The sequence below is a fragment of the Canis lupus genome, chromosome 35 (assembly GCF_048164855.1).
Source record: "Canis lupus baileyi chromosome 35, mCanLup2.hap1, whole genome shotgun sequence".
NCBI lineage: Eukaryota > Metazoa > Chordata > Mammalia > Carnivora > Canidae > Canis > Canis lupus.
Genome location: NC_132872.1, coordinates 9,665,432 through 9,689,598, shown reverse-complemented (window position 1 = coordinate 9,689,598; position 24,167 = coordinate 9,665,432). Strand labels below are relative to the sequence as shown.

At 37.7% G+C, this 24,167-nt stretch overlaps 1 long non-coding RNA gene across 1 annotated transcript in view; it reads right to left on the bottom strand.

Moving 5' to 3' along the window:
• Positions 1-21,547, bottom strand: part of LOC140624808 (uncharacterized) — a 610,288-nt gene extending 588,741 nt beyond the window's left edge. Inside the window, exon 1 of the long non-coding RNA XR_012024249.1 lies at positions 21,312-21,547. This is a non-coding gene — a long non-coding RNA (uncharacterized lncRNA). The remainder of the gene's footprint in view (positions 1-21,311) is intronic.
• Positions 21,548-24,167: the final 2,620 nt, after the last annotated feature.

Genomic DNA, 24,167 nt, shown 5'->3' with positions numbered 1-24,167 from the left:
AGCACACCTGCATGGAAGGGCTGAAAATTAGTTTTGCTAAAAATGATGGACAAAAAAAAAAAAAAAATACATGAAGTCCTAGGAAGCAACTTCGACTGAGATGCCTGCTGTGTGCCTGTTACTCAGCCCACGCAACTCTTCTTCCTTTTACCTCTCCAAGGTATCATCTGGTTCACACATAGCCAAATTAGGGCTGTGCAAAAATAAACTTGCTTCTCCTAGTTCGTTTCCCAGAGTTAGGAGGGGTGGTGGAAGGGGAGGTGGGTGAGGGGGTGACGGGCACTGAGGGGGGCACTTGACGGAATGAGCACTGGGTGTTATCCTATAGGTTGGCAAATTGAACACTAATAAAAAAAAATAAATTAAAAAAAAATAAAAAATAAATAAACTTGCTTCCCTGAAAGTGAGGCTCCAAAAACCCAAAACAAAATGAAACAACAACAACCAGTTGGCAATATGTGCAGTCACAGGGATTTCCAGCTGTTCTGTTCAGTGATGATGACACTAGCGAGGAGGAGAACATAAATGTTGACAGTATATGCCATTTATTAAGAATTGACGTTGTCTTAGGCAATGTGCTTGGTGTTTCGCAAAGATCATTTCTAATTCATATAGCAAACCTGGAAGGGAGGTGTTATGATCCCCTTAATAGAATGTAAGTTACCCCAAATTATATAACTTTTGACTGAAAAAGCTGTGCTTAGAAGGAAGGCTTTGAAAGACCAGGTTTAAAAACAAAACAAAACTGAACAAAACAGGTAGCATGCTGACTATCCCTGAAAAGTCTCTCTCTCTCTCACACACACACAGGATGGATGTGAGAAGATAGCTTTTCTCCAGAAAAATATTAGGTTCTTCTTTTATTTCAGTCAATTCTCACGATGCTTTATAAAACATGATTTTGTCATTCTTTTTTGGTACGTGTAAGAAACTGAAGTTCTCAATTGTTACGAAGTTTTGACTAAACTCACTAGGAAATGGCAGATGCAGTATTTGATCCTAGATTGGTCGGCCTCTGGAAGAGCACTGACCAAAGGAAATACAATGCAGCCAAGGAATGAGTCACATACGTAATTTAAAAAAAAGAAAGAAGAAACAAGTCCTGTGTATACACACCTCCAACACAACCTTAGGCAATTACTGCCTTTTTTTTTTTTTTTTTTGGTTCCTGGGTTGACGCAGATTTGAGGACTGACTTTGCCTATGTCTCTAGTTAGGATACCTCAGGAAAACTCCCTGATGGCCCCAAGTAAGTAGGCACAATGGAGTAAGGGGCCCTTGGGGCCTGTGGCTGCTGCATTTTTCTATGGACACACACACAACTCCAGGCCTGGCAGGGCTCCAGGCGGAACAACTGTATCCAGAGGGACACACCTCCTCTTTCCTAGCCTAAACCTACGAAGGCATCTCTCTGCCAGCTTACCAAAATTTAGTTGAATCCTCCAAAGAAATAAATTTTCTATGAGAAACTATGCTATGGGAAGTGAAAATATAGATAACATATATATTTAAAAATATAGCATGAGGATTAGAAGTTAGTGCCACAAATATGTGCAAGGATGATTGTTATGATGATGTACTTATTAACACAAGCGTTCTCAATCCAACACTGTGTGTGTGTGTGTGTTTTAAATACCATATGGACATATACACTATGATGGGTCTTTTTAGGATACAAACATTGGGGGACGCCTGGGTGGCTCAGTGGTTGAGCATCTGTCTGCCTTTGGCTCAGGGCATGATTCCAGAGTCCAGGGATCAAGTCCCACATTGGACTCCCTGCATGGAGCCTGCTTCTCCCTCTGCTTATGTCTCTGCCTCTCTCTCTGCATCTCTCATGAATAAACAAAAAAATCTTAAAAAAAAAAAAAAAAAAGAATACAAACATTGGTCTCTGATTTACTTGTGAATGAAAATGTCATACACTGGGTTTTCTTAAACTGAGGTCAATCCTCTAAGGAACATGTAGGCAAAGGATGGATTTATCCCAATCACTTGAATTGATTGTAAATAAACAAAATATAGGGTGATTAATTACTTGTCCATTAATCCAGGAAGGCTGTTGAAAGGACGGAAATAACCAGGCATCAAACCATAGGCAAACATGGTTTCATCTGAAACCATGGTCAGAATAGAAGTTGTATTCAAACACACCCAAGAGTGACTTCCACACTGGGCACCACCCAGAGAAAGAGATGGTCCTTGCCTAGAAACATCTTCTATTTAAAAATATATACACTGAGGGGCACCTGGATGGTTCAGTGGTTGAGCATCTGTCTTTGGCTCAAGTCCTAGAATTGAGTTCTGCATCAGGCTTCCTGCAGGAAGCCTGCTTCTCCCTCTGCCTCTCTCTGTCTCTCATGAATAAATAAATACAATCTTAAAAAAAAAAAAAGAAATAGACACAATAGTCCACTACACTGGACTAAATTTTCTTTAATTTTAAAAATTAAAAAATAGAAACATTGACTATATAAAATCATTAAAATGTACAAACCAATAAAAAGGATTTTCTTTTCATCCTCATGTTCTTTACATACATGTTGTTAAATTTTCCAGACAATCCTACTCTAAATATACCTACAGACCATGAAATTAATGAACCACTCCTCTTTATTGCCCAACCAGCATATGTTTTGAGTCTAGTAAGCTATAAATAGAATTGAATTCTTAACCAAGTTGGTATTTCCTTAATCAAATCAGACCCATTTATGTTATGCATGTGTTATATCCTTTTTTAAAAAAAAAGTCACATGAAAATTTCACATTTCTCTTTTGATACTGATTTAAAGAAACTTTTATATATTCTTTAAAAATGTTAGTGATTATCACTGTTCCTATCTAATAGCTAAAAAATACTGAGAATCAGAGATAATAACCAACTGATCCAAGAATACCCAACTGGTAGGTGGAGGAGTCAAGATATTAATCCCAGAGTTTTCTGACTTCCATATCCAGAATGTTCTTAGGTTAAGGAAAAGTAATCTTGAATCAGGCCTTGAATAAGCCATGAGTGCCCAATCAGGATAACACCATTTGGGTCAAGAATAAAGGGTGGTTATAAAATGATCAGAATCCATTTCCTACACAATTTTTATTTTATATATATATATATATATACACACACACACATATATATACACATATTATATATATTTTTTATTGGAGTTCAATTTACCAACATATAGTATAACACCCAGTGCTCATCCCATCAAGTGTCCTCCTCAGTGCCCGTCACCCAGTCAACTTTTCATAAATTTCCTTCCTTCTCAAAAAAAAAAAAAATTTCCATACAATGAGCAAGGATAGCATTATTAGAATAATGACTTGGAAATCTATAAGAGCCATTTCTACATGTATGCTCTAGTTTACCTGTATAATCCTTAATCTCATTATTCTATAGTCTTGTCTTCTAATTACCTGTGCTGGGGAGAGGCTGAGAGTTAAACCTAAAGTTTCTGAATCCAAAGACATTGGCCCTTGAGAGTCTTCCCAAGGAATGACTAAAGTACTAATGTGGTAGGGACACAATGCTTGATGAGCCAAAGGGGATGGCGGCAATAAAGGCATTGCTGCATAAACATGAGTCAGTTGGAGAGGCAAAATGGGAAGGATTTGCTATGTCTACAGTCCATGTCCAGGGGTCACTTACATACATGTAAGATAAAACTAATAACGTCCAACTTACAAACATTGTAACGATCAAAAGAAAATATGTAGAAATCCTATTAGTCATTCTTTAATAGCAACCACACAGTATGAGTGAGCACTGCCCCTTACTGCTCACTGAAGCTCACCAATGGGAAAATTTTCCAGGAACAAAGACAAGTGCAAAATATGCAAACAGCATGCCTAGGCTGAGAATGCTTATCAATCTTCAAGATTAAGGTATTTATGGTCTCTAATTTAGAGAAAAAAGGAAATGGAACCAAGGATCCAGGATGAAGACAAGGGATAGCATCTTTAACAGACTGGCTCCACATTTTAAATTTAAATGATATGGTTTCATCACTTTAAGTGTTTCGAAGTGACAGGATGGTCCTTCAAAACAGGACCATCGCATTTGCCTAAATGCTATGCCATAGCCACTTGGAGAACAACCAATGTCAAGCTTGCTACTGAAGCTTTAGTTTTATTCAGAGATGCTGCTCTCCTAACAGGTATGCCTCCCCAGAGGTGCTTTCCCAGAGGAAGATCCGAGCCTCAGCAGTGAAGGTGGGAGGAAGGGACTGAACAGATTAAGAGAGTGAGACCCAGAACAGATGACAGATATAAACGGCTTTGGGAAAACACTTTCTTCATCTTTCCATTTCACACTTGGATGGCTTCAACATTTTTATGGACCCTCCCAAGCCCTACCCCACCTCCTGTCAATGTTTTATGTAATGTCAGCCTATCAGTTGTGTTGGCACTATGAACATGATGGGCATGCTGTCAATAGTCGCCCCGAGGAGGAACTGGCAAGGCCACAGCCTGAAAGCAGGGATGGGAATCTTGTAAACACACTTTCCTAAGGTAAACTGAAATAGACACATCAGACAGTAAGACACTGACTCTCAGACATTTTGTGCAGGGGCTGAATAACCATTGCTGCAGAAAGGACTACAGACCAGGGACCGCCTGTCAGGGTTATGGATTCTCTGGTGGGTGGGATGGAGGAGGGAGTGACATAACCACCTATCAGCCACAATGGAGATGATTGATGAGCCAGAAAAACCAGGCAGCGAAGCCCAGCCTCTCTCCTGAATCCATTTGTTATTTCCAATCTCTCTCCGTCTCTGTCTCTCTCCCTCTCACACACACAGCAGCTAATCAGCAGTGATAGACGAGGGCAGATATTTGCTTCTTCCTTTAGGCACCCAACTGCATTTTCTCTCATTTGTTATCAGGTCCATCCTCCATTTCTCATGAGTCCTTTATTCAAATAAGAGTAGAATCTTCTCCTAAAATCGACTGTTGATGCAAGTGTCCTGAAGTGTTGAGGAAAAAAAAAAAAAAAAAAAGCAGGAAAGGAAGGAAAGATCAAAGGCTTTCATTGTTTTACTCATAAAAGGGACAGAGAGAAAGCATTTCCAGGAGGAGTGCACTGAGTAATTAGGGTTGAATGTTGAAAAGGAAGTTCAAATAAAAATGCAGCAAAATTAGAGGTCTGGGAATAGCGTGATTTGGCAAGAGTCTAGCCCTCAGCCCTGTGCCCCCATTTGAATTGGACATAGTCATTCCAACTGATTCATTAAGGCAGCCCAGTCACCAGTGTGGCTTGTGTTTACAGGACCTTGTCATTTGTATGGCTGCATTGATGATACACTTAAACAGAAATGGACAAATTTTTGGTCATATCTCATTTTTATTTACCATCTTCAGTAAATACGAGCCAGTGAGTAAAGCTGTAAAATTAAGACAATGGCTGGGTCCATGTAAATATGGTGGGGCCAGAACATTCAGTGCTTCACATTGGCTGGGATTCATCTTCAGAACCAAGCCACATGGTGGATACTCAAAACATTGGACCCAGCATCTGCATGGGAGGCCAAAATAACCTCACAAGAAACAGCCAGACGGGGTATTTTGGTCCTAATAACTTTCACTGTGCACATGGGGATCATTTCTAATCAGGATATCCAGGGTCTGAGGATGGTGATATTTCTGAAAATAATAATGGTGATGACAACAAAAATCACCATGATAGTGACAATCACAATAAAGGCAGACTTGGAAAAATGGGATAGATAAGGGTCCTTTCTTCCCCCAGTTAACTCCTCCAAATGGATTTAAATAATTTAGTGGCCCCCTTTCTTTACTCTAGTTCCTACCCCTAAACCTTAGAAACAGGATCTCCTGACCACCAAAATCTGTGATCCCTTTGCAAAATTACCTTTTTAATAGATACTCTAAGACCAGGCGCTGCTACTGGAAGGTAGCCTTCCTACATGAAAAGCAGGTGTTCTCTCATTTACACGTAAGTTCAATGGTCAGAAATGCAGTAATTAAACATGGAAAAAAGATCTAGCCATCCTAATTGACACCACCTCACAAAAGCCATATAGAGATGTTCCTACTACATATAGAGGCATTGATATTATTATCAGATTATCAATATGACCAAATTTTTAGAAGTTTATATTACAAAAAAATTAAATCAAGAAAAAAGTATATGTTCTTGCCTTGTACCGAATTAAAATGTACATGTCCATATTCCATAATTTTTATCTAAATATAGTTCATATTTCTGTAATCTTAGTATACACCTATTATAAATATGAAATTTGAGGCTAGACAAAGATGGCAAGAGTGGGTGGGAGGTGTCCCGCCATGCCTCGCACCACTCTGAAGTTTAAGTTGCATTATCATCATAGTATATATAATGCTCAAACTGGTTCCTCTAATAAGTATAAAACTTCTGATCACTTAGACCGTCAATTTGGCAGCATTAATATTTCTTTTTAAATAATACTTTAAAAAATACATTGATCTTATTATGAAAGTAATACTGGAAAAAATCAATTCAATGCCATAAATTAGAAAAATGAATGAAGCCCTTTGGGGACTGAAATCATAAGCACTTGGACCCTCCCTTAGCCTCAGGTCCACATCATCACCCTTACCCAGTTAGGAAATAGGAGCCGCAAATATTAGCCTGGCAATAGGTCTGACTATGCAGTTGAAAGAATTATATGACGCTTTTCTTTGGTACAGTTATTTAAATTGCTTCAACAGCCACATTTTCTGCCCAAATTATTTTGTGGCAATTGACCTTTATAAAAGAAGAAAAAGAACCAGCTAGAGAGACAACAATTTGGTTACCACCTTCTCCTCTAATCCATGTTCATGAGTAACCTGGAACTCCTATAAATGGGCTCTTTAGATTGAGAATTCTGTTTGTTTTCTTTAACATTCAAGTCCTACATATATAAACAAGTAATTTAACATTCAGGTCTTAGATTATCAAATAAACTTCCAATTTTTTATTCCATGGATTATTACGCAACCCTAATCGTTACCCCGATTATATTAAATATATTTTGAGAATCATTTCTCTGATGAGGGTTCAGGAATTGCTGCCACACAGGGATTTTCTTTTTCTGTTCTACCACAGTGGCCCTCTCTCCTGAGAAAAGCAGACAACCTAGCCAAGCAGCATTGACCTATGAAGCCACCATCCTTCAGTTGTTGTGCCCTGAAGGCACAAATGTTTGGATAAGTATCGACATTTCACCCTTCATCAATGCTAAAATTTAGCACTGAGTTCCTACAATAAAGGCTTATGTCTTCGGCCTTTTTCTTATTAATCCTATTACGCTTGTCTTTATGAGCTCTCCTAGTTCCTTCCACTCCCTCCGGGGCTTAGCTGCAAATGAGATTTCACATCTCAGTGTAAAATAACCCGAACATTTTTCTATAAAATTAAATAAAAGTCCTCCATCCTGGCACTACATGCCTAGAATCCAATTTCTGGAACCAATGTCTTTCCCAACGCCTCATTGTCTTCTTGCCATCAGACTTTTCTCAGCACTGAGGAGCATTTTTGTGCTTTTGCATTCAGAGGATTTATGATCCTGGGAAGGGAGAGAGAGCAGTATCAGATGGTGAGAGTGCAGGAGTGGTAGCAGAACCCCGGAGGTCCATGCCCACTTCTGTGAAGACGTCACATGAGGAGGATTCAAAGCTAGAATTTCCCGAAGCTCACAAGTAGCCTCTTTGCCTTTACACTGGTTCTGTTTCTCTCTGCCAGTCTATGTCGTGCTTTCAGTGTGAACCAGCCACAAAAAATAATCCTTCAAAGTTGCTCCTTGAAAAAGGAGTAGAGTTTCTTAAAAGAAGGCAATTCAGAGGAAAAACAAGTCCTGGGCACACTCTGAAAGGTTCGGACCTTTCAAGGAGTCTCAGGTATCAGAAGCTTCGCAACAAGGAATGAGGTCCAAACAAACACACAAGCCAACCAAACATCTGACATCTCAGGAGCCCCTCAAAACATTCCATCCAGCACACCCGGGTGTGATTACAGGTAAATATAATTGTTCACTTTCTTTTTCTAATCCCAAGTAGAATTAAATTCTGAAAAAGAGTAATTTTTAAAAATTAACAAAAGAAAATCAGTCATTCAAATATTTTGCATCACCTTCAAAGATCTTGTTTAAATTTAGATCACAGGTGCAATGCTAATAAAATGCAACTTTCTGAAGTTTTCCTTATGTATAAATTGGCAATGGATACTAATGAATTATGCACATGAAAAATATCAAATAAATCACAGCATGGTGAAGAGGATGTTAGAGTGTCATCCTAGCTACTTTTTTTAGTCAAGGAGAGACTCCGTATTTTTGGATTTCAGAAATTATTTGGAGAAGATCTTTCACCTACTCTAATATTTTCAATCAAGTAAACAGGAGAATCTATACAGAGACACAAGCAAATGCCTTCAGTAGGTAATATCAGGTAGGAAGCAGCTGAGTGAAAGGTAGCAGGGGATTCAGGACTCAGTAAACTGGGCCATACCTAAATACGCTGACATGCTCTAACAGAATTATATAAAATTCAAGGCAAACAACTTGTAGCTACTGGCCACCTGTTAGAAAACCTTGGGAGAAATCCAGCCTCAAGCTTTTTCTAATATTCTGTGATTCTCCCATAACTTAAAGAATTCTTCTGGAATTGAGAAATAACTGCTGACTAGTGACTGGGTGATGTAAATTTTAAATATCCCTGAAATGTTTCAATGGGATTAAAATAAGCCCAAGAATATTGGGCTAGGCTTACTAGATTCTTTTTCCTTGGGAACTTAATCCAAAATTATGTAGGTTTCTGATGGGATAAGAAAAAAAAAAAAAAAAAACTCTTACTGAAAGAATCTGCGTATATAGAAAACAAAATCTCACTGGGAAAAGTACCATTGTTAATTAGGGGAAGAATTCCAGCTATGACAATTTCATATGAAGACAGTTGAATGTGCGTTTGCCTACTAGTATAAAAGAGAGGTTGGGTGCATATACCGAAGGCTCCAAAAGGGTAAATTGCAAATGCAAATTTATCTGCTACTAATATTTTTTCTATCATACTTCAAACAAAGCATAGTACGTTGAGAATCCATTATGGAGAAGAGATTCTAATTGCTTGCTTTGTAACCAACTATATTAAACAGCTCACCTACAATATTAAATAGCAAATGTATTTTGATGACATAACTTCCAGAGATATTTTACTTTTGCTTATGCAAATGTATAAAGTTTACAACAGGCCAAAAACTGAGGCAAGTCCAATCAACAATGATCATTATCAAAGTATCCTGGCCAAGGTCTTTCTGGGCTTCATTGATGGGATGGCGTAATTATATTGCCTTTTAGAATTTCAAAGGCTTTGGTAAAAAAAATATTGTGTTGTCCTCTTCTTATGGTATTTCTGCTGGAATGAGCAGTCTAGAAACCTCTAAGACTCGTGATGAATTTACCATTAATCTGTCATTACTGTACCAACCTATCATGATGCTATGTCCCCTTCTACAGAAGATGCACTTAACTATGCTGATTTCCCTTCTATATAAAGGAGTTCTTTTAGAGGAGTCACTGCTCTTAATCCTACAATGGACATGTCAAATCCAAAAGTGAATTTGTCTGAGAACTGATAACTTATACTGCTGCTGCGTGAATCCCTACTTTCTCTGTGCCAACTCTGAAGGCAGATGGAATTTTCAGGAGTTCTGATCAAGTGGCATTACATTTAACTGCTTTTTGTAAGTCTTCAATCATCTGACCTTATCCTATCTACCTTTAAATAAGTCAGGTTCATCATCTTATCTTCTGTGGCACACACCATATTACTTAGTACAAAACTTTTCTTCATATGGTTCCTGTTGCTTACTATTCCCTTTCTTGTCTTTTCACCAAACTAAAACACCAGTCATGCTCTAGTCCAAACTCAAATTCAAACTCTTCCAAAAAGGTTTAGCTGAAAACCCCAACCGTATCTGATTTCCTCTGAATTTCTAAAGGGCACAGATCTATGTGCACCAAACTTGCTTTAAATTATATTCCATCTCTTTGAATATTTTCATCTTTTCTACCCAGGTAGATTGTGATCTCTTCTGCAGACTGGGCTCACATTGTATAATTCCTCTAAATAGGTCACTGAATCTGATAGCCCTAACCCTATACTAAGATTTCATTATAGACAGAAGGGGGAAGGGATGGTCATTGAACATAAAATGATGAATATTCCAGGAAACTGATTTTCCCAAACAATTAGAAGAGAATGTATCTATTTTTGATAACATTTCCTGAAAATTCTACTTCTCTGTGTATTAAAAGTATATAGCTGGGGATCCCTGGGTGGCGCAGCGGTTTAGCGCCTGCTTCTGGCCCAGGGTGCGATCCTGGAGACGCAGGATCGAATCCCACGTCGGGCTCCCGGTGCATGGAGCCTGCTTCTCCTTCTGCCTATGTCTCTGCCTCTCTCTCTCTCTCTGTGTGACTATCATAAATAAATAAAAGTTAAAAAAGAAACAGAAAAAAAAAGTATATAGCTGGTTTGCTTGGAATGGGGCTGGAGTTTAAGACGTGGCAGGCTGAGTCATCTTTGGGGCTACTGATCCCTGGGACCTTTCCTAACTAGAGATGGTCATCTCCTTAGAATGTATAAAGGCAGTTGGAATCAGAAGAGACTTACAAATATGAGGCAGCAACAATCACCTTAGATAAACTGCACTGTAATGAAAGAAAGGCCCCTTTTTGGGTTGTTAAGACATCTGAAAAACCAACAAAGTGGGTGCTAATAATAGATACATGAGACAGAGGCCCTTTCCTGACTAATTTACAAAAAGATCTGATTCCCTCACATTCCTCAAACTGAACTGTCACTCCTGTGTAGATACATGACTCCTTGTCCTTTTGTAATTATATACAGTTCCAAACAAGGTACTAACGTTTTCTTGTTTAGGATGGATGGATGGATGGATGGTTTGTTTGTTTGTTTATTTATGACACAGAGAGTGAGGCAAAGACATAGGCAGAGGGAGAAGCAGGCTCCCTGCAGGGAGCCTGATGCGGGACTCAATTCCAGGATCCCAGGATCAGGACCTGACCTGAAGGCAGAAGCTCAACCACTGAGCCACCCAGGAGTCCCTAGCTTTTAATACAACTGTACAGTCATCAAATTTAGTAAAAAAACAAGTACCAAAATAAAAACATTTTAGAGTGTGCAAATAAAAAACTCATTAAAAATATGTTTCTGAACTTCCATTTTTCTTTGGAAAGAAAAAAGAAAAGAAAAAGGAAAGGAAAAGGAAAAGGAAAAAAGGAAAGGAAAAAAAGAAAAGAAAAGAGAAAAGAAAAGAAAAGAAGAAAAGAAAAGAAAGAAAAGAAAGAAAAGAAAAAAGAAAAGAAAGAAAAGAAAAGAAAAGAAAAGAAAAGAAAAGAAAAGAAAAGAAAAGAAAAGAAAAGAAAAGAAAAGAAAAGAAAAGAAAAGAAAAGAAAAGAAAAGGAAAAGAACATCACCTTTCTAGATTGTGGGACCTCCTGAGTATCCATGTTAATAAAGCCTGAAGCCTCCTCCCCTCAATAGGGATGGCTGTTTTCCCTCCTGCTAAATCAAGATTTTGTCAACTTAATTATCCTTTGAAGATGCACTTATACTGGAATGGAAAGGATAAGTTGATACTGGTTAAATCATCCCTGTGTGGATTTTTTTAAAACTTACTACTGCTGACACACAACGGTCTTGAACAGAAGCCAGACCCAGTTTAAGTAATTTTACATTTGGGTATTAATAATGCATGATAAGCCGTGTCTGATGTGACAAATTGCAATAACTATTAAGTCATTTGCCCATCCAATATATCTGATTAATCATGACATACCATGTGACAAAGACAAACCTCTCAATTTTTTAAAAGAAAGCTAAGTGAATTGAAAAATAGACTAAACTCAATATTTCACATTGGTATTAATGAACTTGATTCCAGCCTCATGGATAGCTTTGGTAGGAAGAGCAGAATAAATCCTGTTACTTCCTCCTCTGAGTTCTCCTCTGTGTCCAGCTAGTTCCTGAGCGCAAGGCAATGCTATCTTACAAGCATGTTTGTGTTGAAGGCACTTTTCTCCATGAATGTGAGGAGCTGAAAAGATTGAGCCTAAAAAGTCCCAGAGGAAAAGCAAGTGTAACTTGTCAATGTTTACACACTTAAGAATATTTCTTATGTTGGTCTCACGAGTAGAGTTCCAGAGTAACTGGAAATGGAGAGCAAATCCTCATTCAAAAGGAGTATCTAAAATGGTACCCGAGGTTGTCAAAAGCAAAGTGTCCAAATGTTCACGCTGTAGCAAGGGCAAGTAGGCCTGACATAATACTCTAAGTTTGCACCTTTTCTCCTCACACTTTGCTGCCACTGCACTAGAATTCTCCATTGAAATATCTACACAGACCAGCACCTGAGCACACATGCCCCACCCCTGGGTTTCCCTGTGTCATTCTGTCCCTTATGTCTGTGTGTGTGTGTGTGTGTGTGTGTGTATATAAATAATTACATATAAATATATAAATATAAATACATACACACAGGGGCACCTGGGCAGCTCAGTCAATTAAGCATCTGCCTGTGGCTCAGGACGTGATCCTGGGGTCCTGGGACCAAGCCCTAAGCCCACCGCTAGGCTACCCGCTCAGCAGGGAGTCTGCTTCTCCCTCTCCCTCCCTCTGCTCCTCCCTCCCTAGCTCATGTTCTCTTTCTGTGCATGCTCTATCAAATAAATAAAATCTTTTTTTTAAATACTGATGATTTAAATATATATATATATATATATATGCTATTTTCTCATCTATTTAATATCTAGGAAAGCTTAGCTCTTTGGACAATGAAATTGTAAACAAAATACATTCAGCTGCTTAGTCACAGCTTGCCTAATTGTATATGAAATAGGTAGAAGAATATGAAATTTCCACAGGACAGGTTTAGAAAACCCAAACACATAAAGATAAAAAAAAAAATCTCATTCTTTATAACTTTGGACAAGTTTCTGATCATCTTTGAGGCTCATTTTTCACACATACAAAATAAAGATATTAATAGTATCACACAGGTTTGTCAAGAATTAAAAGGGCTGTCACAAAGTGAAGGTTCATAAATATTTCCCATTACTAATATTGTCGTGAATAGACCCAAAGGTGACCTCAGTGATCCCCACCTGCTGGTGTTACCTTGTGTAACCCTCTTCTCCTAATTTTGGGCAGTACTTGTGACTAACTTTTAACATTTCATATCACTGCACTGTCTCCAAAGCTGTGATTTCTCATTTTGGTGAGACTTTGTTGAATCTGAGCTAATAGCATTTAACTTAAACACAGAATATGGCAGAGGTGATAATATGTGACTCCTGAGATTCAGTTACATTATATAGCAAAGATGGAGAGAGAGGGGTCACTTCCATGATTACAACACGTAAGACCCCGTTTTTTGAGACAGGTGCGAAACACCCTTCTCATGGGCTTGATGAAGTAAGTGGTCATGCTAGGAAAGTCCATGTGGCTAGGAACCACAGTTAGCCTCTGGACCCAAGAGAACCTCCAGTCAATAGTTAACAAAAAGGCAGGGTCCTCCATCATATAGTTGTAAGGAAATTAATGCTGCCAATCACATAAACAAGCTCTCCCAGGTGAGCTTCTAGAAGACAGCAATCTACATGGTGTCATGATTTGTGAAATCCGGAGCAGGGGACCCAACTAAGGCACAGAAACTGTGAGATGATAAATAGCTGTTGTCTTAAGCAGCTATATGTGTGGTAATTTATCATACAGCACTATATAAATAATATAATTATGTATACCAAAATGGTTAAGCAGCATAAAGAACATGCTTCTTCAATGAAGAAAATATTGCCTAAAATTTCTGGATTGATAGTTAGCAGAGTTGAGGAATCTTAAATCTTTTTTTTTTTTTTTTGAGGTTTTCTTTATTCATGAAAGACAAAGAGAAGGGGAGGCAGAGACATAGGCAGAGGGAGGAGCAGGCTCCCTGTGAGGAGAGCCCGACATGGGACTTGATCCCAGGACCCCGGGATCACAACCTGAGCCAAAGGCAGACGCTCAACCACTGAGCCATTCAGGTGCCCCCTGAGGAATCTTAAATCTTAAACATTTCAGAGAACTTCCAGCTACAATAGATGAACCTTAGTAGGGATCTTGCCCAACCTTTCTCTCCCAATCATTTTGCAGGTTAAACAAGCAGGCTCCAAAATGGTTAAATAACTGGCTCAAGGTCATGCAGCCAGCTAACTGTGGAGCTGAAACTTGAACCCAAGTCTTCAGTCTAACATTTTATATCATTGCACTGTCTCCAAAGCTGTGATTTCTCATTTTGATAAGATTTTGGTGAATCTGAGTTAATAGCATTTAACTTAAACACAGAGCAAATACCAACATTGACTGGATCTCAGATGATCATCTGACCATCTGACATCTGATGATCATAATTACCCAATTTCATCAGCAAATAACTTACTTTCTATTAAGGCTTGTTTTCAGGGTAATATTGGGTTGATGTGCGCTACCTGTCAAGCCCCAAAATATAAGAAACACAGTAAATCTGGTAAATGCAGAGCAATCAAGGCTCTGTCAGAGTATAAAAGCATTGAGATAAAGGGCAAATGGTTCAGTTAATTCATGAGAATGTCACCATCCACTTGGGATCATTGTCTGAAGGTTAAGTGTCACAGACTAAGTGTCAGCTAGTGCCAGCAGCCAGAATGGTTGAATCAACCCGGGTGATAAGTATGGTAACAGATGCTATAATCACATTGCCTGTATGCCCAAGCCAGATGATGTGATCATATTAAAACCAGAATGTAATTCCAAACAGCATATTTTATTCCAGGTTTTATAGTGTTTGAATTAACCAGAATCTCTTTATTACAACTAAAAAGGGCCAACATCTTTCCATTTCCCTTTGACCAAAATCTCCCCTGATGAATAATTTCTGGAGATATGATGTAGAGCGACAGGACTATAGTTAATATTACTGTACTGTCTACTAGACATTTCCTAGGAAGGTATATTGTAAAGTGTTCTTACCACACACCCCTACAAAAAACTAATTATGTGAGGTGATGGATGTGTTAATTAGCTTGAATGTGGTGATTATTTTCCTATGTGCACCTACATCAAAACATCAAGTAGCACACCTTAAATATATACAATTTTTAGTTGTCAATTATATCATAATAAAGCTGGGGGGAATGTCCAAGAGATACGATATACAGGCTTTACATGCAAATTTTATATAGAACATATTTTAAAATATATTTGAATATATATTTTGACAATGGGACATAACTTTCTAAATCAAGATTATCCTGGACAACAGCATTATGTATCTGTTTTTCCTTCCCTTCCACCTATTCTCAGTAGTAGCTTGAATCCCATTTCTTTCACTTATTGTCTGGATAATTTTGAAGAGTTATTTAACCACCCTGACTTTGAGTTTCTTCATGCATACCTTGCTTGCTAGAGGATGATTTTATAGTATAAATGGAAGCATGTATGTTTAAAATGTTTAGCATGGTTTTATTACATAAATTATTACCATTGTCTTTTCTTCTCATTTACCCATGGGAAGCAACTTTCTATTTCTCTCAGGTCTTTGGGAACTTGAAACACAGTAACAACTGTAATCCTAAACTTAATAAGGTATCTTTACATTTTTTAGGTTATTTATAGAGACGCATTTGTTACTGGTGTGAAGCTTCAAGTTCAATATAGCCATGTCTTAAGGTTTACATGGTGCCTATATGGACAGCACCAAGTCAGGCATGGACACTCAATGTCTGTTTTGTCCAACCGTGGCCAAGGGCAAAGATTCATTCCATGCTTTAAGACAGCCAACCTTTTAGCAAATGAAGGGGAAAATTGAACCCAAGTCAGAAAGGGAAAACAAATCCTCTTGTCCAGTAAATTTTTTTAATCAACAAAGTGGTTTTTCAAGACTCATTCAATGTCACAAAGCTTGCTAGATATTTTAGACCAGGCACACAAGGACACAGCAACTTATTTCAGAAAATCCAGAAAAGATCTCTTTGGAAAAAAACAGAAAATTACACCGGCAAAAGAAAGTCACTAAGCTGACATGAATGTGTTTAGAAATATTTAATGTACTCTCATTAATCTTTGGATCAAGTTTAGAACAGAAACAGAACCAATACAAAAGAAACATTATTAGTAGACCTGTCATCTATTAAGAACTTCTTATACTGTAATTCTCCAGCTTTCTCCCACAGTCCAAATACATGAATACTTGAAAAAAAATAGGGTAAAAGCACACGTAATTTATCCAGTGATGTATCACAGCTTGCTCTGCTAGGAGAGGTAAGTAAATGAGCAAATCTGTCGGCAACCCCAGCATGAAATGAAGGTGGAGCTGGGATCACAAAGTGGATATGTCACATTCAGATCCTTTATGAAAAATACTATTAATGCACAAATTTAAATATGAAAAAAGTTTCTATTCACACATATTTTGCTTTTTATACTATTTTTCTTTATACGTTTCCTTATGTTCTCAGTTTTTCTTTACACTGTGTCTATACTATTCTCAGATATCTGAAAGATTATCAAACCATTTAAATATCTGAATGTATTACCTATTCAATTCTAAGCATGTGAATATTTTGAAATACCTTATATTCAGAAACATCAAGCTACTTCATGACATTTAGAGAAAGCAGTCATACACTAAATTTTAAGCATGAGTATCATATATTCAAATGAATATTTCTATTTGTACATTTATTTTCGAGCTTTTATTATTCCCTTAAAATAGTGGTCAATTTTCAACTTAGAATTTACAATTATATTTTTCTTCTCATTTTTTTTTTCTAGATGAAAACCAGTCTTCACCATTACACTGATTCTTTTAATTATTTTGGCACTTTTTTTTTTTCTTTCCTCACTCTATCCTTTCCTAACTATACTCTATTTCTAGGTCTTGTTCTCCACCTTTGTTCATTGAGTATATTATTTAGTCTCTTTTGTCCCCTGGATAAATTCCCAGAGTGTATTTTTTCTTTCCCTCATTGTTATTGTAAGAGTGAAAAGGAAAAAAAAAAAAAAAAAAAAAAAAAGCAAAGGGCATATCAGTATTGCTAAGGTCATCCAGGGATAGTTTTCTCCTTCTTCTTCCGCAGGAAGTTAGGGTGGGATGGGTGTGGCCAGTACAGGCAACATTTTTGCCCATCCATTGAAACTCCAAAGCTGGCCATCTTGTTTCTCTTAAGTGTGGATGTTAAGAGTTTTGGGTAAGTAATGGGTTTGAATCACTTATGTGGCATATTAATAAACTGTTTATAGACTATACAAATAGATATGAATCTATATTTTCTAATCAATTAAGTAATTAAACATAATTCATGTGTAAATGACCATTTTATATGCAGTGTGATTTCTATAAACTTAATTTTTCAGTGTTTGCCTTCCTCACATTAAACTTTCTCAAATGGATTTTCACAATCTCCAGACTCTCAAGCATAAATCAGAAATCTGTTCGTTTAGCCCAATGCTTCAGGAACACTCCGTGACTGTCAGATTTCTCTGTGAGCAGCTTTAGTTACCATAGCTTCTCTAGCCATTCATTTTTTTTCATGTTCCCCCATAGAGAAATGTACAATAGATCCTCTGTTCTTTTTTCTGCTCCGTCAATGATTTAAAGTTGACCTACAAAATGTTAAGAGTTTAATTCTGAGTCAGGTGCTCAGAACACGTCTTAGGGAGAGGTGAGCTCACTTGCAATACATGATGGCTGAGTCTACACATGTAAAATGAAATGGAGGAATGAGACAGCATCTGGACATATTAAGGCAAAAACATATGTCTGACATATCTCGAGGACTGAGCCCAGACTCTCTAAAATGTTACTTTTTGGTAGGACTAAAATGTAACCATATGAATTTTCCATTTCACTTTGAATGAGCAGAGGAAACCTTTGAGAATTATTTGAATTTGTCTAGTATTTTCTTTCTTCACAGAACCCAAAGGATTTAACAGTCACTGTTTCATCTTCTCAGGTATGTTCTTTTTTATTTCGCTTTTCTCTTGTCACTCAAACATTTAAAAACAACCATAAAATTATTTTTTTCATTAAATTAATTGCAACACTAGAATTAAAGTAGCAAAATTCCATAGTAGTAAAAAGTAGAAGTTATTAGAAGGCCCTTGATATAATCAGAGCCAGTCCCTATAGGGTATGCTGGTGACTAATGTAAGAAAGCCTATATCTTCTTTTTTTGCCTTTTACTTGATGACTTCTTTAAGCCCCATCTCCTAGCACATGTGCACTCTTCTCTCTTTCTCTCACACACACACACATACACACACACACACACACACACTCCTTTCTTGTATTTATAGGCTTTCTGAATCTTTGAGTCTCAATCAAAACACAATTCAAGATAAGGTTTTGACAAATGAATAAACAAACAAGTAGCAGAATTAGACAGACCTATAAATACAAAGTTGCCAGAGGGAAGAGGAGCGAAAAGATGGACAAAATGGGTGAAGGAGAGTGGGAGATACAGGCTCCCAGTTATGAAATGAATAAGTCATTGGGATGAAAGGTACAGCACAGGGAATATACTCAATTGTATTGTAATAGCGTTGCATGTTGACAAATGGTAGCTAGACTTGTGAGCATAGCATAACGTATAGAGAGGTTGAATCACTATATTTTATATCGGAAACTAATGTTACACTGTATGTCAACTATACTAAAATTTGCTATCAAAAATAAAAGGGTTTGATAAATCCACTTATACTTAGGGGAATGGCTGATGAGCTTAACTCACTTTAGCAAGAAAAATTCCCAGGCATCTTTAAATCTGGTTTTGAAAATGTTAGTTTAGGGTGAAAGGCAGATAAGGCATTTTTTTCAGGTGCTTAAAATAATACCGTTTATCTCTTTCATCCTAGATCCAGCTTTTTTTCTCAGAGTTTAATTTCTTTAAAACAAGTTAAAAGTCTTGTACTTTTATAAAAGAGATCATGACACAATCTCTAAGTACTCATGCATCCTGGTTGACACCTGTTAAGTATTAATACTTAATTATTAATAGTATCTTGTTGCACTCTAAAGAGTACCCTGTGTTAGACAATAAATTGAAGGCCAATCTATGAATAAAAGAAAAGTGTATAGTGGCTGTGTGTGGGGTCAGCAGATGCCTTCTCTCTGTCCTCTTGCTCTCTCCTGCATAACAATGTTTCTTTGAGGACTTGTCTCTATTCTCTCCTATGACCTCTCATAACGATAGAATCCCCTTCCTATCTTCTTCCTAGGTTCCTCTATTCTCTCATCTCATATTAAATATTCACACCTCTCAGTTCCTCCTCTCTTCCCAAGCAACCAGGGCAAAACAGAAAACAGAGAAAGAGGTTCACAGAGAAGACCCAACACCATGAAATCCTAAAGTACATGAAAACAGCCATTTTGTTAGACCCCTTGTACCTCCCAAATTGTAGCTGAGTCTTGTCCCTTTTCCACATCCTCTCTTCTAGGCACCTGAATGGCCTCCATGGGGTCTCTTTCTAACTATAGCTTTCTTTATGAACACTATGCAAGAGGAGGAGGCCCCTAATTTTATTTATAAACCATAGTTTTCTAAGATTTTATTTATTTGAAGACAAAGAGAGTCCCAGTAGGGGGAAGGGCGGAAGGAGAGGGAGCAACGGACTCTCTCCACCGAGCACAGAACCCAATGTGGGATTTGATCCCTGGATCCTGAGATCATGACCTGAGCTGAAGGCAGATGCTTTAACTGACTGAGCCAATCAGGTGTCCCTACAAACCATATTTTAAGTTACTAATTGTCAATGACTGCATAAGAAAGACCGAGTCTCACCCACCCTACTCCCCAAAATATTAATTTTTTAGGGGATGAGGGAATAATGTAGGTTTCAGGACAGGAAGGGGGAAACATACAGAGAAAAATAGATGAAGACATTGGAATATACCATTCCTTCAGACAGCTGGAGAATAACTACATAGATTTGGGGGGAAAGTACAGAGAAACTGACATTCTTTCATTCTTCCCTTTATCTATTAATTATTGAGGATCTCCTATGTGCTCAGCATTTTTCTAAGTGGGGATTCACCACTGACTCTGAATATTAAGGACCTTGATCCTTTTGGAAGAATCAGACAACACAATACTGTCAAATGCTGCTAAGTTCTATGAAGACAATAAGCCAGAATGATAAGGATAAAAAGTGTTAAGGTCGCTTTGATTAGTTGGTTAGAGAAGGTCTCTTTGGGAAGGTGGTATTTGAGTTGAAACCAAAATGACAAGAAAGTTTCAGTCATTAGATCCAGGTAAAGATTTAGGACAGAAAAAAAATGCAGAGGATCCATAAAGAGGATACAGAAAAAAAATCAAGGTCCAAGCACAGGAATCCTTTATAGAGTCGACCATTCTTGGCATCTAGACAGAATAAGCTAGGTCAGGGGTCCTGAGGAGTTTCTGTATACTAAGTCAGACAAAACTAGTGCCACAAACTCTACATTACCAATTCCAAGAAAAACAGAAGCCAAACAAAACAAAAGTTAAGTTACTCCAATTGCCCTTGAAAATGGACTCAAAGACTTAGAGATCAGGACAAGACAAAGACATGGATCAATCTCCAGGTTCTAGTTAACTACAGCAAATGTCAAATCCTTGATTAGCCACAAGACACATTTGCTTTGCAACTGAGACTACGTTGCAACAGGAGAGAGTCCATCATCTCTCCTTGCCTAGAACCCTAGCTAGCGCTCACCCTCAGGATTATCCTCAGGTTTGCCACCTGCCCTCTCTCACCACGTTCTCCTCCCAGAACTTTTCTGGCTCTTCCATTCTCTATCACTCTGCTTTACAACTTCTCTGCAGCCCTGCTCCTGCCCCTCCCAAACTTGTTTGTCATCAAGGTTTATTACTTTCATGTTTAGGAACTTTTGACTACATCTGTTTTATGGTAGTTTTCTTTTCGAAAGATTGTTTTTATCCATATCAGCAAAATAGAATATTTAAGGGCTGTCAGGGGGGTTTGGAAACAGTCTTGTTATACAGAACCAGATGTTAAAATGACATTTACGAAAATTGAATTCTACCTATGTAGAATTTATTATGGATTCTCTATTCATATAATATTATCTGATTTTCTCATTTTTTTTATAAGATGTTCTTTCACTGGATGGGTATATTCAAATGCAGCCAACTATATACTACAAAATTATTTGTTTAATCCATTCACTATTTTCAAGTTGTACGGATCCATAAGAAGCAAGGTACTTCTAATTGTTTGCTACTTACATAAGAACATGTATTAGCCAACGGAGATGAAAAGAATCTCCCTTTTGTCCTACCCTACGTGGCTTCTTATATGCGGAGATGGCCTTCTTCTCAACTCACTTGAAGATCCAAGGATGAATACATACTCCTGTCTTTCACGACACCCCGAGATATACTGTGTCCCAATGCCATAAAAATCAATACTTTCTATTAAGGAAATAAGAGGCGAAGTCAAGAACTACATTGTCCTGACTCATTATGCTGGAAAAGAGAATGTTCTTCAGTGCCTATGGAAACAAGTCATTTGGGCTCTGGAAGTTCCTCAGCCTGCCCAGTTTATCAGACAATCTTACATGTTGTGGTTAATTAGAATCAAATTATTTAAATAGTAAGATATTGCTGTTGGTTCTATGCTTCAGATTCATATTTGTATAAAAGTGATTTTGTGAACAGGCCTGGGAACTTAATATGGAATATTATTCCTACGGGGAAATGTATTCCAAATTTCAAACTGCCTTCCAAATTAATTTGTGCTGTGAACTGGATTTGCAAATTAGAGACTTGCAAGTATAGAATATGCCTTAGTTCTTCCTCCCATCATTTCAGATGATGTGTCATCCGAGCCTTTATTTGTGGAGCAACCATCCCCTTACTATGGTTAGCCCATTATTCATCTGGTTTGTCCAGATTTCTTCTATGTGTATTCAAATGAGTTATTTCATAGAGTTTATCCTTTCTATTTTTAGTCATGTTAAAATTATATGTTCCTCATTATTTATGGTTTTCAAAGTTCTCATGAATGACATCTTTCAGTGTTCTATTTAAACATTCTACATAATGGTGTATCTGCAGGACTCCACACTTGATTTTGGCCAAATGCGTGTTTCTCTTTCTTTCTCCCTCCCTGCCTCCCTCTCCTCTCCCTGCCGCTCTTCCACTTACATGGCACCACCCATCCACATGAGAGGATAGCTCATATGTTTCTGTGGATGTGCCTGTCTTTCCTCAGTGATCAAATAAAGAGCTTTTGGACTTATTTTGAATGACAGTATTTCTGCTCTTCATGACCTGGGACAATAGTGACTAGAGCAGTGCTTTCCCTGCCTCCCTCCCCTTCTCCTTGCCTTTCTGTATTATCTGCCTGACATTTCCAGATCCCCTGTGCTTATTACCGTGCTCCAAATCCCCACTGTTCTAGCATCCCATCATTTAAACAATGTGCTCCTCCTCCTCAAGTAACTCCCCATTTCTTATGTCCACAAGAAAAAAAGGTCTGTTTGGTTATATAAACTTTCATTTAGAAGATATTTTGTCAAATGCAATACAGGGTACATAAGCATATTATTAAAATCCTGTCCCAAAATACATTTCCCCCATAGTTTAGCCACAGTTTACTCTGAAAATCAACTGCAGTACTCCTCCTCCTTAAACTATTTTTGCTCAAACAAGGTATGAACAGCCTAATGTTCTTGGATTTTTCCCTTTCCCTGAATACCAGTCAGGGACATGACTGATCTTTCATTCTTTTCATTCTCTGATATACTCTTATGTTCTGTCTTTCTATCAATTTCCCTAGTTGAATATCTCCTCCCTAGAAACTGCACGGTCTTCAAATGCCTTATTTTTCCCTCTACTCACTGCTATCATATACTCTGTTTCATAACTTTTTTAATGTTTAAAATCCCAAACAAAGTATGTTTATACTTGACTCTCCCTATATCATTCAGTTAACCATTTCAATATTTTTTTTAAGCCTCACATTCTTTCTCACTGAGACATAGTAGAATAAACTTTACACACGCTTCTTAAGGGGTCAGTGGATACCTCTTCTGTGTTCTGTACTGTATGATGTTCTGTGGAGAGTAAATAACACAATATAGCTCCTGTCCTGACAAAGCTTACAATATAATTTAACAAAACTAGAAGATGACACAATGCTGTACATAATTAAATACTAACAAGACTATTGTCCATTCTTAACAGAACTACATTGAAATCCAACTGACCTGATGTTAGCAAATGGTTAAATACACCAAGCTCAAAGTACCATCTACAGTCAACTCATATCTTTACAAGCTTGGCTAATTTAACTTTGACTCCCTATGGTCGCCCATGCAATTGCACTACTGAAACTAAAAAATGACCCAGGTGACTGAATGAAACACTTTCTGCATCCTTCGGTATGATTTCCCCACATTACTAATAGAACCATCTATATATTTAACCACTTAGGATGAGAGGAGGGAAATGCAGTAAGAATGGTTTCAAGTAAAGCTATGGACACTTTGGAAAAAGAAGAGCCTCCTCAAAGGACCATGAAGACAGAAAAGCAATTGGCCAACAGCAATGCCAGTGTCCAATTGCCACATCTTCTCTATATTTCTGGCAGAGCACGAAAGGGAGAGGTTTTGTACTCTCTTCTCTGTCTTATAAAGTTCTTGTTGAATGATGCTCCCCCTAGAGCTGGGCAATGGAGCAGCCCAGCAGCTGCTCTACATTCAAAGAGTACGTCAAGTTCAGGTTCACTGTTTCAAATTTTGATGATAGTTTCCCTCTTCACAGCAAACACATGTTTTTAACGATGATACATCCTGTGAATCATTTTACCCATGGTGATATGTGAGAGTCAATGGCACCACACTACAAGAACCCCACAGCCTTGCTGTTATGCAGATTAAGAAGCACCTAATGGGGATTTAGAATGAAAAGTGTGAAAGTATGTTAGAGATGACAAAATCCTATTTTCAAAGAGAAGAACCTCTGTCCTCTTAGCCAATACCCAAAACAATTTGGACAATGAAAATAGCACCTAAGGATAGCAAGTCCATGGCACAGATAGAAACAACCTCAGCTACTATTCTTACTCAAAGCTTGGTC